Source organism: Calidris pugnax, unplaced genomic scaffold, assembly GCF_001431845.1.
Source record: "Calidris pugnax isolate Ruff unplaced genomic scaffold, ASM143184v1 scaffold37, whole genome shotgun sequence".
Classification (NCBI taxonomy): Eukaryota; Metazoa; Chordata; class Aves; order Charadriiformes; family Scolopacidae; genus Calidris; species Calidris pugnax.
Window position 1 is genome coordinate 932,691 of NW_015090816.1, and position 14,505 is coordinate 947,195.

At 49.0% G+C, this 14,505-nt stretch overlaps 1 long non-coding RNA gene across 1 annotated transcript; it reads right to left on the reverse strand.

The window, feature by feature from the left end:
* Positions 1-2,993: 2,993 nt before the first annotated feature.
* On the reverse strand, positions 2,994-7,161 carry LOC106886624. The gene is made up of 3 exons (XR_001411698.1): positions 7,070-7,161; positions 4,750-4,855; positions 2,994-3,128 (listed from the first exon to the last, which is right to left on the reverse strand). It is a non-coding gene; the product is annotated as an uncharacterized LOC106886624 (long non-coding RNA).
* Positions 7,162-14,505: the final 7,344 nt, after the last annotated feature.

A 14,505-nucleotide genomic window follows, 5' to 3' on the forward strand; every position in this document is an offset into this window, starting at 1 on the left:
ACCTCCCGAGCCTCCTCTCTGCTGCCCTTCTTGTTGCTGCTTGAGTGGTTCCTGTAATTAGGACCTCGCTTCATCCCAAATTGCCATTCCAGAGGCTCATCCCAGGAGGCAGATGAGCCCGGTCGGTTCAAGAGCTGGAGTCGATGGGCAGCTCATGGCTCATCCTTTGCTCGGGGAACTTGGGGAACTCCTTTGTTGGGGTCCCACCACCTGCAGAGCTTTGCTCAGCCTCCAGTCCCACGGCAGGGCCACCCCTCTGCGATGCCTGGCTGAAGTGGGGGTACAGGAAGGAAGGGAGAGTTGGCTGGAAAGCTGGGCTGAGCTCCTCACAGAGCTATGGAGCATGCAATGAGGCCACCAGGGAGGACTCGAAGCTTGACTCATAGCATCAAGAAGAGTGCAGGTCGAGAGAGGTCATCCTGCCCCTCTGCTCTGCCCTGGGGAAGCCCCATCTGGAGCACTGGGTCCAGTTCTGGGCTCCCCAGTTGCAGAAGGATAGGGAACTGCTGAAGAGGGGACAGCAGAGGGCTACAAAGATGATGAGGAGCCTGGAGCATCTCTCTGATGAGGAGAGGCTGAAGGACTTGTGCCTTTTTAGTCTGGAGAAGACTGAGGGGGAATCTGATCAATGCTTATAAATACTTAAACGGTGGGTGTCAGGAGGATGGGGCCAGGCTTTTTTTAGTGGTGCCCAGGGACAGGACAAGAGGAAATGGGCACAAACTTGAATAGAAGAAGTTCCACCTCAACATGAGGAGAAACTTCTTCACTTTGAGGGTGGCAGAGCCCTGGAAGAGGCTGCCCGGGGAGGTGGTGGAGTCTCCTTCTCTGGAGACATTCAAACCCCACCTGGACACATTCCTGTGCAACCTGCTCTGGGTGGACCTGCTTTGGGATGGGGGTTGGACTGGATGATCTCCAGAGGTGCCTCCCAACCTCATGTGATTCTGTGATTCTTGCTGTTGGCTTCTAATTTTGGAGTGTCTTTTCCACCCACTACTGTAAGACATCAGCTTCGACTCAGACTGACCCCCTAAAGCCAGCAGAACTATGCTGGCTTAGCTCAGGAGAAGACCCCACCAGTGTCATCCCAAAGTGCCTTCCCTCCTGGCACTCCTCTCCCATGGCAAGTCCCCTTCACTTTGTCAAAAGTTCAGATCACAAGAAAGCATGGGTGACCTTAACAGAGCATGTTCCCCAACCAAGACACAGAGAGGAACACCCTGGGAAGAAAGCAGTACCTTACTGGCTTGAAAAGCTGTAAGAGACACTCAAACACCTTCTCAACATCTGCAGAGAGCCAGGACGTGCCACCGTCTCCAAACCATCACACAAAACACAATTTCATCCATTCTGCCACAGCTGAGATGGGTGAGGGATCTCCCAGAAACATGTTGAGCCCCTGGTAAAATGCTCTCTCTACAACAGATGATCCAAAAAAAGACCACCACTGTGCCCTTCTTCAGAAACACAGCTTCCCTCAGGAGTTCTGCAAATGGGCTTCTCCAGAGCACGGCCCTGCCCTGCGGTGTGGATAATTAGTGGGCGCTCCTGGGGAACGAGATACGACCTCCGGCAGCACCAAACCCCACTTGGTTAAAACCCTAAGACTTCTTAGGGCATGAATCAATCCCACCCTCTCTCCTCTCCGCATACCCAGTCGCTCACAGGACGCAAAGAACAAGTCTGGAGAGCCCATTAAAAGCCACTCGACTGGAAAATAGTTTCTGGCCTAATTCTAGCACGGGGGGTCTGAGTCGGGGAGAGAGGAATCTGACAGCAAGAGCGCGTCTGCAGGGAAGGAGGAGGCAGAGCTGTTAACTACTTCACCAATCTAATGTATAGCACTCTCCAAGAGTAATTAATAATTAATATTCGTAGCCTGCTTAAATCTGTTGACTCTGTAAACCGCAGCCTCTCACTTAAAGGACTCTCGGCATGCTGAGACAAACTGAAGAACATCCCCCACGGAGAGACTCAGCATAAACAAGAGCCACGGCAACTCCCTGCTACTCAGCCCTGGTTTTAATCCCTCTGCTTCTCTTGCCCTCTTTATCTTGCTTAATTAAGCATAATTCCTCAGCAGCATCTCTGGCCAGAGGTGGATGGAGAGTTCCATAGGACAAGACCTGGGTCTGTGGTGACTGCAACGCTATTAGTAGGGCTTTAGTGGGAGCAGTAAGGTCCTGCCTTGGCACGGGACACTGAAGTCACCAAGTCAACCTCCTTCAGAGGGTCTGCTCAGATGTTCAAGGGCCAGCAGAGGACGTGCAGGACAGTGGTGGAGGCTCTCTACTACAGACAAATGCCACCAACGATCAGTAGTCTTGTCTCCTTTCAAGTACCTGGGGTTATCAACCAAGACAGACTATCAGATTTATAGATAGATTTACGCAATTCAGGAGTTGGGCTTGTTGCATCAAAGATCAGATGGAGCTTTCCGAAGACTGAAATCCATCATTAGAGCATTGCAGCTCATCTTGCAGAAGCCCCAAGCCTACCACAGCTCAAACCATTGCCCTCTTTTGCAATGGCCAAGCGGTGACGGACTCTTTGAGAAGGCTGAAGCCCTCCACACTTCCATCAGCAAGAGCTGACCATATTGAGATGACAACAAACTGGCCACCACCTCCCTCCTTCTTCCAGCTCCCTGCCTGCTCTTCACTAGCATTCAGACTCCCTCTAAACCCTGCGCTGCGGTGGGAGATCACAGCTCTGCAAGGTAAAAGCACGGAGTCGCATGGTTTAGTGACCACAGGCATCTAGTTTGACTTCCCTCCAACCAATCCTCCTCCTTTCTATGGTGCAGCCCATCATCCACTTAGCCCTCATTCAAAGCTGCAGACGTAACCCACAGTTTCCCTTCTTTTCCCCACCTCCCAACTTTGTCACCATCTTAATCTGAGTTTCAGCCACCAAAAGACACCTGATGTCTACTCACCGTCCTCATGGTATCTGTGGGATCGGGGTCATATGAGTTAATAGCAGAGGACTCTATATCCACAGCGTGCTGATCGTGAGCTATGAGGGTTTCGAAACCCACTTGAGGTTGAAAGGTGGAGAGGTGGAACAGGGAAGGACAGGTTTTCTTGATGGGAACCACAAGCCCCGAGGAACAAGATCTTCCCCTGTAAACGTCACATACCAGAAGAACTTGAAGGTCTGGACCAAGAATTAGGGACCTTAGTGAACCCGGCCTATAGGACCACCCAAACTGTCCCATTTTTTTTCCCTGTAGAATCATCTCCAGGGACAAGCTGACTTCCACAGAAATCATAGATCACCTTTTCTTTTGACTTTACTCAAGACTTGAAGGAGACCCTTATTAACTTTTAAATATTGTGCATTGGGGTAATTTGATATACACACAGATGGCTTGTTTTGTAGCAGATTTGGGACATTCATTATATGTGTATATTACTTTTTCCACTGTATTCCAAGTACGGTAGAACATGAAAAATTCCTTTTTCATTATAAGCAACATTATTCTATCATCTGCGTTAGGAGTTGTATTTTATCATAGTTATGCCTTAATCTGGTGATAGTCTTCTAAAATGCAGGAAATCATTTAACTCAGTAAGTCAGACCTTATACCTTATTTTCCATGTAAATTCTAAATTCTGTTCAGTTACTTTAATCAGTATTCAACAAATACAATCCCATTGAAATTTGGTTGGTTTTTTTTTTCCAAAGTGTAATGGAAAAGGCCTGCTTGCTAGCATTCAGATGTGAGCACACCTAAAAATACCTAATATCAGGAAACAATTATACATCTTCCCTTGAATTAATAATTTGCATTTAGAAAGGAGGAAAATATGCCCATAAATAATGTTTTCCTAGCTTCCTTTAAAAAACAAGGACAAGCAATGTGATTCTGTAGTTTAAAAGTACCAAGGTCGTGGTTGTCCTCCAAAGATGTTTTAGAACACCAAGAAACCAAGCCTTGGGAGAATGAACCATGGGAAAATGTGGCAATTTTTGCACTCTGGTGCAAAAGATCAATACTTTGGGGGAAAAAAAAAAACCAACCAAACAAACTTTGCTTGTTATTTGCCTCCGTGTGCGGATCATCTTTACGCTCCAAGCCAATAAGACCTTCCCTCTGGAGTCTCATAGTGAGATAGATACTTAACAGTTCTGGCTCCCCCAAGATTTCAAAAACCGAAGGAAAATTAAGAAATACTATTTTTAATTTCTTTCTACTAAACTGAGAAAAGCAATCATTTGGGTTTGAATGAAACCTATTACTCAACTTAAGCAAAATGCTTTATTTGGTCACCAAACGTCTGTAAAGAGTTTCGTAAGATTTCAAGAAAAATGTATTTGAGATTTGAGATGTGAACTTCAACATTTTCATTATGATATGAAACAGAAGGCCTCAAGGTAAAACAGGGGTTTTTGGGGGGGTACGATTTCCCTCCTATATCCCTCCCCCTGAAATGAGGGAAATCTAAATGAATTTCCAAATGTTTCAGGGATGCTAAATTCTGGGAGGGAGACTACAGAAAAAAAACCCCAACTCTTATTGAAAAACATAACCTACCCAACCTGTCTTTTTTAATTTCTTTATCAAAGGAGACCCAGTGGGGCCAGAATCTCTGCTGGAGCTTCCAGCTGCTGGTGAGATGGGTACCATCGTGCAGGCAATGGGAGAGACCCAGTGGGGCCAGAATCTCTGCTGGAGCTTCCAGCTGCTCACGAGACAGGTATCACCACACAGGCAATGGGACAGCACGTGGTTGGACTCACCTTGCAGCAGATGAGTCCTGTCAGCTCAATTCCAGCCTTTTCCCCTTCATCCACAGATCTCCGTCGTCAAGAGCAGAAGCATCTCTTCACGTCCGAGCAACGCGGCCTTAAAGGGAGAGGTTGGACAAGATGATCTTTAAGGTCCCTTCCAACCTAGAAGATTCTGTGATTCTGTGTCAGACTGTAGAGCCAGGAACAGACCTAAGGCACACCAAACACAGAAGGAGCATGGGGAAATGGCTGCTTTTTCTCTAATTTCTACTGATGTTGCCATTAGCAGCTTCCCAGAGCTCACCGCTGCTAATCTCGACACCCACCAGCACTCCCTCAAACCAATTCTTCTCCACGTAATCTCCGTTCCCCCTTTACCCCCTCAAGTTCAAGCCTACTGAGAACAACAATACCCCTCTGTAAGGAAGACAGAGCAAGCAAGGTTGGAGAGCACCAGCCTCCTCCTGAAAGCAGTCCCACAGCCGGCAACTCCGGACAACAACATCCATTTTGCTAATGACTGGAATAATGATGGCATTCTTGTTAGTAACTGTGGAGATAACAAGGCAAACACTAGTCGTAATTATTGTAAAATGTGCAGAAGGCAATTTAGAATAATAAATGTTTCAAATGCAGAGAGCACACGCGCACACAAAAGAGCCCATCGTTAGCTGGGTCTCTCCGCCTGTGGCGGACAAGGGGCGTCCTGATTGCATTGTCTGGAGGAACATGCCATGTGGTGGTGCTCCAATTTAACAACGCCAGGTCCCCTGCTTGCAAGGGATCCTGCTGGCTTTCCAACCAAAACAAAAAAAAATTTAAGGCTGACCCAAGCCCCCAGGGAGGGGAGGAAGAAGTTAATGCTCATGGGAAGGAAGGACAACCCCAAGGATGGGATGCTCCAGTGGGAGCATCTTATCCTATTCTATGGGGTTGTACTGCAGTGGTCTTCCCACACCTGCAGCTGCCCCATGGAGATACCACCCCGATGCCCCAGCAGGACACATGCCCTCTGCCCGGCCACGCAGCAAGGTCCCACCTTCAACAAGCCTGCTATGGAATGGGGACATCTCTTTGTGGTGGAAGAAGGCCGGTTCCTACGCATGGGTCAACCATCACTCTTCACATAAGGCAGCACTTGAGGTGCAATGTGGATGGTGGGCAGCAGTAGGAGAGACCAAGAAAGAGACCCAAGGGAGGAGAAGAAGGGTGGAGTAAGAAGAGGGGTCCAGGGGATGAGTGAAGGGGATGAGGAAAGCCAAGGAGAAGAAGAGGGCGCCTGGGAGACTCTCTTTTAAAAAGCTGAAGGATCCCTGCCAAAGCAAACAGTTGGGCATGTAGGGCTCTGCACGTCTCTGGTTAATTTTGACCATCTGGCATTTACTGAAATCGCCTCCCTTTGTGTTTGCTACGATGAAGTGGGTTTGTATTCCCTCCTTCTCTCCTTCCTTTCTCCTCTCTCTCTCAGGCTGAGGTGGAGCTTCTCCCCTGCCTTTCATCTTGGACATCCCTGCGATAACTGTTGAGAAGAGAAGAGGACAGTGGGGAAGGAACCCCAGGGAGGGTACTAAGGATGGGGAGCAAACACCTGTGTATGGGCAGCCATGGTACCCTGTGCTCATCCTACGTACCCCACTTCCCTCAGCTCTCCATCCAAGAAAGTAACAGACTGAGAGGAAAGATGGGAAGAGAAATCAGAGCAGAAGTTAAATGAGAGAACAGAAAAGCAGGGAGGAAAAAAACAACAAAACCAACCAACAAAAAACCCTTTAAAAAGGTGCAATTGCAAAGTGATGACAGGCTGGTGGAAGGGAATTAGCAGAGAGGAGGGCTCTGTTCACCTCCTCCTCTCCCCGAACTGCCGTGTGATTAGAAATAAGCCAAAAGAGCCATTTTGTAGGGAACTTTGGCATCAGCCGCTCTCCTACAACAAGGGGCGAGAGACTGAAATAATCAACATTTTCTGCGGAGCGGAGATGCAAAACATTCAAATTCACATCCCGACTGACAGCTTCAGTCAAAATACATCACCCTGGCATTCTTCAATTAGGGAAGATTCACAGACTCCCTTCCCGGCGTAGCCTGCAGTCCCGAGCCCAGATTATCCATAGCTTATATTTCCTATAAGTCAGCAAGAAACCTCCCGAAGCCTATGGCAAGGAGGGAGCTTTTGCAGCAGTTTTTTCAGGAAGCCTGTCCCGGCGGGAAGAAATAAATAAATTAATAGATAGATAAATTAAAGCAACACAACGGTGAGGGTGGGGAGGTGCTTCCTTTGCCCCGTTCACCCTCTGGATGCCTCAGTTAATTATTCACTGCAAGATCTTACCCAGCAAACGAACGCCCCGTTGGCTTGGTGTCCCCCCGCGATGCTCCTCATCGTCGTCGTCCCTGGGGGTCGTTTGCAGGAGCTTGGGGGGCTGCAGGCAGGATCTTGGGGGGCTGCAGGCAGGAGCTCGGGGGGCTGCAGGCAGGAGCTGGGCGGCTCTGCTGGCGCAAATTAACGGAGCTGAAAACTTTAGATCAGTGACAGAGAGACTCTGCCTCCTGGGAGCGGTAAATTGTGATGCCGGTCCCTAAAGACCCTCCTTGCCATTAAGTGATTAATGAATTCATTAACACCTCTAAGAACACAGGAAATATGACACAGACAGCCTGCCTAGGCTTTGCAAAGTTGGTTTTTTTTTTTTCTCATTTTTTTTTTTCCCCTCTTTTAGGAACAGCAGAGAATAGTGACTAATTAAGCTATACGGCCCGTGGCAGCACCACCACATTTACCCAGTGGGGATGAACAGAGAGGTTAGATTCTCTGTCTCATCCTCTGACCAGCTTTTATTTGACCCATAACGAGATGCTAAAATAAGGGGTTTATTGCTATTATAAACCTTTTATTTGAAAGGAAAGAAAAAAAAAAGAAAAAAAAAAAAGACTTTTTACTGTAATGGCTTTAAATTACCTTCCCAGCATTCCCAGTCCAGGGGTGGAATGGTGTCGGGGTAACTGGAGGTAAGAAGAGAGGAGGGAGGATTGCCCAGTGGTCTCTTCAAGCCCTACAGAGAGCCTTAATTCTTGCCCTAAAGCCACGGTCACACGCTCAAGACCGTTTCACTGACAGTTTTATTTACCAGACTTATGGCCTCAAGTTACACCAGGGGAGGTTCAGGCTGGATATTAGGAGAAAATGTTTCACTGAAAGGGTTCTCAGCCATTGGAATGGGCTGCCCAGGGAGGTGGTTGAGGCCCCATCCCTGGAGGTGTTCAAAAGACGGGTTGATGTAGTGCTGGGAGGTCTGGTTTAGTGATGGTGCTCCTTGTTTGTTGTGTGGGTGTCTATTTTTGTCAGTTGGGTTGACAGTTGGACAAGATGATCTTTAAGGTCCCTTCCAACCTAGAAGATTCTGTGATTCTGAGATAACACAACCGACAGGCCAAAGGCTTGGGATGAAGCGTGAGCCGGGCTCAGTGTTTGACACCTGCATTAAATCAAGGCACCAGGTTTCCTCCCACTGCTCCTGCTGCTCCCGTGGCTCCAGCCAAGCAGCTGACAAGAGGCCATCCTTCCCCACCACGGCAATGACAAGTGCCTCTCACCCCACGTGTGCCTTGGATGGGTGTCCCAGGTCCGGCTTCCCACCCACCGACCACGGGTGATGATCAAAGGCTTCTTTCACCTTTGGTTCAGGCTTTGCTAGAGGTAGTATCCAGTCATTACACAGAATGATGTTCAAGGCCCCTCATCATCTTCATAGCCTTCTGCTGTCCCCTCTCCAGCAGTTCCCTGTCCTTCTGAAACCAGGGACCCAAGAACTGGTCCCAGTGCTCCAGATGGGGCCTCCTCAGGGCAGAGCAGAGGGGCAGGATGACCTCCATGGACCTGCTGGTCACACTCTTCTTGATGTACCCCAGGACACCACTGGCCCTCATGGCCACAAAGGCACATTGCTGGCTCATGGGCATCCTGTTGTCCACCAGGACTCCCAGGTCTTTCTCCTCAGAGCTGCTCTCCAGCAGGTCAGCCCCAACCTGTCCTGGTCCATGGCATTATTCCACCCCAGATGCAGAACCCTACACTTGCCCTTGTTGAACTTCTTTAGCTTTCTCTCCATCCAACTCTCTAGCCTGTCCAGGTCTCACCCTTCTGCATATATTTATGTTGCTTTTCTGTAATTTGAACAGTAACAATCACTTCTCAGCAGCCAGGCAGGGTTAGCCATCTCGGTCAGGAAAGGATGCCCACATTACCCACTCTGAACAGACAAATAACTCCTCCTTGCATCTCATTTCCCTTCACTCATCATGGGCTTGCTACCAAGTGCACCCACTCGTACCTGTCTCACATTATTTGCTTTTTTTGTTGCAGAGAACATGGGATTTATCTCTACAGCCACAAATTACTGCAGAAATTCCTTTCCCTAACCCAAATGGGACAACTGCCCTTCACCCCAAAATGGGACAGTAGCATCGAGGCTGGGTTGTGCCTTGGCTTTCTGTGTCCTGTAAGACCTGCCTGGGGACCACGAGCTTGGGCTGCATCATGGTTCACTTCCAGCACAGGCTGAGGCTGCTTGTGAAGAGCCACATTAGTCCAAGGAGAGACAAGAGATGCTCCTCTGTACGTAATGCTCTGTACCGCTTGAAGATAAATGGAGGTGGCAAGGAGCCACCACGTTTTCCTGCTGTGGGCAGGTACTGGGGCTTTGGGAGATTTAGAAATTGTGGAGAATCAGGCCCAAAAGACAACTCATTTTCAAAGACAGGTAGTTAAATTGGAGAGAGCTCAGAGAAAGCCACTACAAAGATTAAAGGGCAGGAGGTATTGATTTACGTAGGAAGATCAAAAGAGCTATATTTGTATACAGTAGTTTAGCTAAGTGATGACTAAGTGTTTAAAGGGAAGAATTTGAAGGACATAAACCAAGAGAGGGACCATTAGGGTGAGTGCAGTGAAGAGAGCTTAACGGGAGCAGTAGAGTGAAAGAAAAGGAAGGGAAAAGAGGAAGATCTCAGCTGCCTGCCCACGGATGCTTCTTGGCAGGGAGATGTCAACAGCCCCATTGTCATTGAGACCCGAGCCACATTTAGCAAACCAACTTCCCAAGGCATTTCAAGCCCTGCCCTGCACCTTGACCACTGCAGCTCCACCATCAATGCAGCCCACATCGTCCCACAGCACCCAGGAGCATGCAGGAAGGTCCTCAGCTTGGTGATACCCAGGTACCTTAAAACCCCAACTGTCGGAGCCCTCTGACTGCTCTAACTCACACAATACCCCAGACAGAACCAGCAACAGGGCAGCAATGTAACTTAAACCCACTTCTGAGCATCCCACTGTCCTGCTCCATCCACTCCAAGGCCTAAGGATCTCATACCCGGTCTATAAGCTGATTTAAACATTATTGGAGCTTGCCTGGAAATAGTGTTTGCAAAGCATTAACCTGAGTAGGGTACAAAACCCAATCCGTCTGCGTGGTCCGGTGACATCTCAACTTGCAGGGGACCTTCTGCTTGATCCTGCTCTCCCACACTGCCCTGCCTTCACTGAGCTGCTCAGGATTTGCAAGGCTAGGGCTGGGACCATAGCCAGAATCACAGAATCATAGAATCATCTAGGTTGGAAGGGACCTTCAAGATGATCTAGTCCAACGATCAACCTAACTCTGAGCAAAAAAAATAAATAAGAAATAAGCAATTAAAAAAAAATAATCACTAAACCATATTCTTGAGGACCATGTCAACCCGTCTTTTGAACACCTCCAGGGATGGTGCCTCAACCACTTCCCTGGGCAACCCATTCCAATGCTGGATAACCCTTTCCGTGAAGAAATTTTTCCTAATATCCAATCTAAACCTCCCTTGGCACAACTTGAGGGAATTTCCCCTTGTCCTATCTCCCAAAGCTCTTCTGTTCCTCGAGATAATGCAGACCCAGGTGAGAAAAAGTTAGTTAAAGTGACTTTTTAATAAGTGACCTACCCTTAACCTCCCTCTGTGGGCTCAAGATGACGGATGTCTCCGTGGGGCAGCAGCCAGGAGCATTTCAGAGAGCGGTACCTTGGAAATCCTCCATGAAGAAGCAGCCTTTGTGCACAGGGCAGGCAAGAAACAGGTCTTTCCCATCCTGAGGAGTCCGATGGTGGGCCCTGAGGCACGAGGGTGTGAAGGACTGGAGCTGGGGAGAACCTGGAGGCCAGATATTTCATTAAGCAGCTGAATTTTTAAGTTTCATACCTGCCTCCTCTACTAAAGGCGATGTGTAACCAACCCTTTAGGGAAGGCATTTTCTACCCTAAAGGAGAAGGAGCAGAGGAGGGAAAGACAAGTGAGACAAAGAGAATCTGATAAGAGAGCCAGACTGAATTGCTCTGCCATCACCTGGGATACCTGGAAAACTTTATGGCCCCACTTCTTAGTCCAAAAACATCAACAAAAAGCTTTTCCTTCACGGATCGGATCAGCTGGGACCTCTGGGCAGTTTAGATCAATGCCAAGGCTCTGCTCTCTGTCCACATCGGTCGGCATTTTATCCACCCTTTGCTGGAGCTGGGAACATTTATAGACAGCAGAAAGAGAGGTCACGCCGTAAGTAACGATGAGAAGAGGGCAGGTTACAGAGTAGGCTAAATGAGATCGGATACAAGGGGCAGGATTCACGGCCCATTATAGAGCCACTAAATACATTTTTGTCACCCCGGCCTATCGGGTGTCAACGGTGTCTACCCCTGATGGAGGACCCCTTGATCCACGTGGCCAAGCACGGATTCAAGAGGGGAAACACTCCCACGTGGATGAAGGGAATGCCATGACACACAGGCTGCTTTGTTCAGCCACACGTGGTACCTCAGCCACCAGTTTCTCACCCCTGATCCGCGCTGCCAAGGTACTTTAGGGTGGGAAAAAGGCATCCTGATGCAACCAAATGCAAGATAACACCTTTGGGGACCAGGAATGCAAATTACAGCTACTTACAGAGTGAGAGATTACCTCAGAAAGCACCGGCTGCAGTGAGAACTAAAGATGTTTTCCATGGAGTGAGTGAATATTCATCCAAGCAGAAACAGCAACGAGGCTTTCCCTGGCCATTTGCATTTGCTCCTTTCTCTTACCCACCATTTGCCCCTCTTTTACCCACATTTACACGGCTCCATAGAAAAAACCACCCCCCTCCAGCATTTTAAATAGAGGCTCATAGAGCCTTTGTGCAGAGCGTACCAAACTGCATTTTCAGGGCTTTTCCAGGAGATGTGGGGATGTCTTAGGGAAAAAAAAACCCAACTATCCCTTCTTCAGCAACCTTGCAAGCCACTCAGAAGACATCAACGTGACCCTTCCAGGAGAGCTGTGGGGCAATTGTGGCTGCTGGACCACCTGAGGTTAAGGGAGGATGGTGTAGGTTTGGTCGACCATCAGCATCAGTTGCTCGACCCAGCAAAGGCATGGCCTCGGGGACTGGGCAAGCAGGACCTGGGGGGTGATGAGAAAGCTGCTGAAGGTTCAACCACACGCAACCACCAGCCTTCTCTCACCACCTGCACCCCGCAGACTGTGCCCCAACAAGCTCTTGGTGTCCACGCAGGGAGGGGAGACACCAGAGAGCACTGAAATGGAGGCCAGACACGTGGCTGGGAGCTGGAAAAACTCATAACTCAGCTCAGCTTGTTCAGTTTATCAAGGAGTTGCTTAAAAGATCACAAGATGTCTAGACATCTTAAACACGGGAATATCCTGGGTCGCAGGGGACTTCCCAGGCTTTGACAAAGACACGGCAAGATTCAATGCCTGGAAGTTCAGGTCAGATAAATCCCAAAATACAGAGCCATTTCCCAGCAGGGAGGGAAACCGAGCACGGGAGGACCTCACGAGGGTGTGGATCCTCCTCGTTTGACATCGCTAGCCTAGCAGTAGATAACTTTTGAACAGCTAGGCTTTAATTCAGCTCCTGGGAGAACATCCAAAGCCCAGGCTCAAAGGGAGCGGGGTGGGATGGCGCAGGGCACACCTCCGTGCCCCTGCTCCCTTCCTTCTCCCATCAGCCATGACAAGAACAGGAAATTCTGCATTATCTGCTGCTCAGCCTCAGAGCTCCTCATTAAGTAGCTGCAGTCCAATCTCATTCCCCAGGACCTCGGCTGGTGGCCTGCAGACATAAGGAAGGAATTCATTTATTTATTTTCCTCCTCCAGGCTCATTTGGCCAGACAGATGTTGCTTGCTATTTCTTTTTTATTTTTATTGTTTTCCCTCACCTTCCTTTGAATCAGCAGAGATTAACTGCGAGTGGAGACACCACACTGGAGGCGCAGCCCAGGCTTTGCAGATGTGCCCGAAGTCGGGGTTGGGGGTGTCACCTTTTTCTGCACCCTTTGGGCTCAGTTAGTGCCACCTCACCTGGACAACATCTCCTGTAACATGGGTCATAGACATGGAGGCCTGTCCATGGTTTTATTACGATGGTTCACACCATATGCAGAGTTCATAACCTCTACCTCAGGTGCTCTAGTCTCTCAAGTGATACCGCTATTCACAGCCCTGAAGGACCATCTAAATAAACATATGTAAGAGTTTAAATTCAATCTCCCCCCCTGCCCTGTCCCCTGGAAAACTCTTTGATGACTAAGCCCATTAGGGGAGGAGGAGATCTCTTCCAAATGTCACAGCTGATCTCCTCTGACCTTATCAAAGTGCAGGATCGATACACTGACCCCTTCAGAGTAGGGAACCTTAACCAAAAGCCACAGAGAAGCAATTAAAGCAAAATTTCAAGAATGGGAGTAGAGACAGGGAGGGGCATAGAAATACCCCCTGTTAGGTCTCTAGAGAGTGAAAAACAAATGAGCCAAAAGTAACCGTGATGCTTAGAATTATCATATACATAATTAGTATTTGATAAAGCTGGAAATAAAACATACCATCCATTCATCATGCTGACAGCTGCAGAACCGTGTCCGCATCGGAAGGCCCTCAAGTGTTAGTGGGGTGGGTGCTTTACACCTTTGACGTTGCAGGTATTGATCCAGGCAAGCCGAGCGCGCCGTGGGCTCTGCAGGATGCTGGTGGCACATCCCAGGGACTGTTTCTGAGCACACAAGGCATCACCGTGTGCTCTTGACTGCCTGGATTTGAAGGATGGAGAGGGATCCCCAGAAGCGGTACAGATAGGGAGCAGCTAACAAGCTTCCAGGGAGTCCATGACTGCAGGCACACAAGGACCTTCAGGCAACCGAGGAAACCAACCTGGCTTTCCTGACATCTGGAACTCAGAATCACACAGAATCACATGGGGTTGGAAAGGACCCCTGGAGCTCATCCAGTCCAACCCCCTCCCAAAGCAGGGCCACCCAGAGCAGGTTGCAAAGGAACATGTCCAGGTGGGTTTGAATGTCTCCAGAGAAGGAGACTCCACCACCTCCCTGGGCAGCCTCTTCCAGGGCTCTGCCACCCTCACAGGAAAGAAGTTCCTCCTCATGCTTAGGTGGAACTTCTTCTATTCAAGTTGGTGCCTATTTCCTCTTGTCCTGTCCCTGGGCACCACTGAAAAAAGACTGGCTCCATCCTCCTGACACCCACCCTTGAAGTATTTATGGGTGTTGATCAGATCCCCCCTCAGCCTTCTCTTCTCCAGACTAAAAAGACCCAAGTCCCTCAGCCTTTCCTCATCAGAGAGATGCTCCAGGCCCCTCATCATCTTTGTAGCCCTCTGCTGTCCCCTCTCCAGCAGTTCCCTGTCCTTCTGGAACTGGGGAGCCCAGAACTGGTCCCAGTGCTCCAG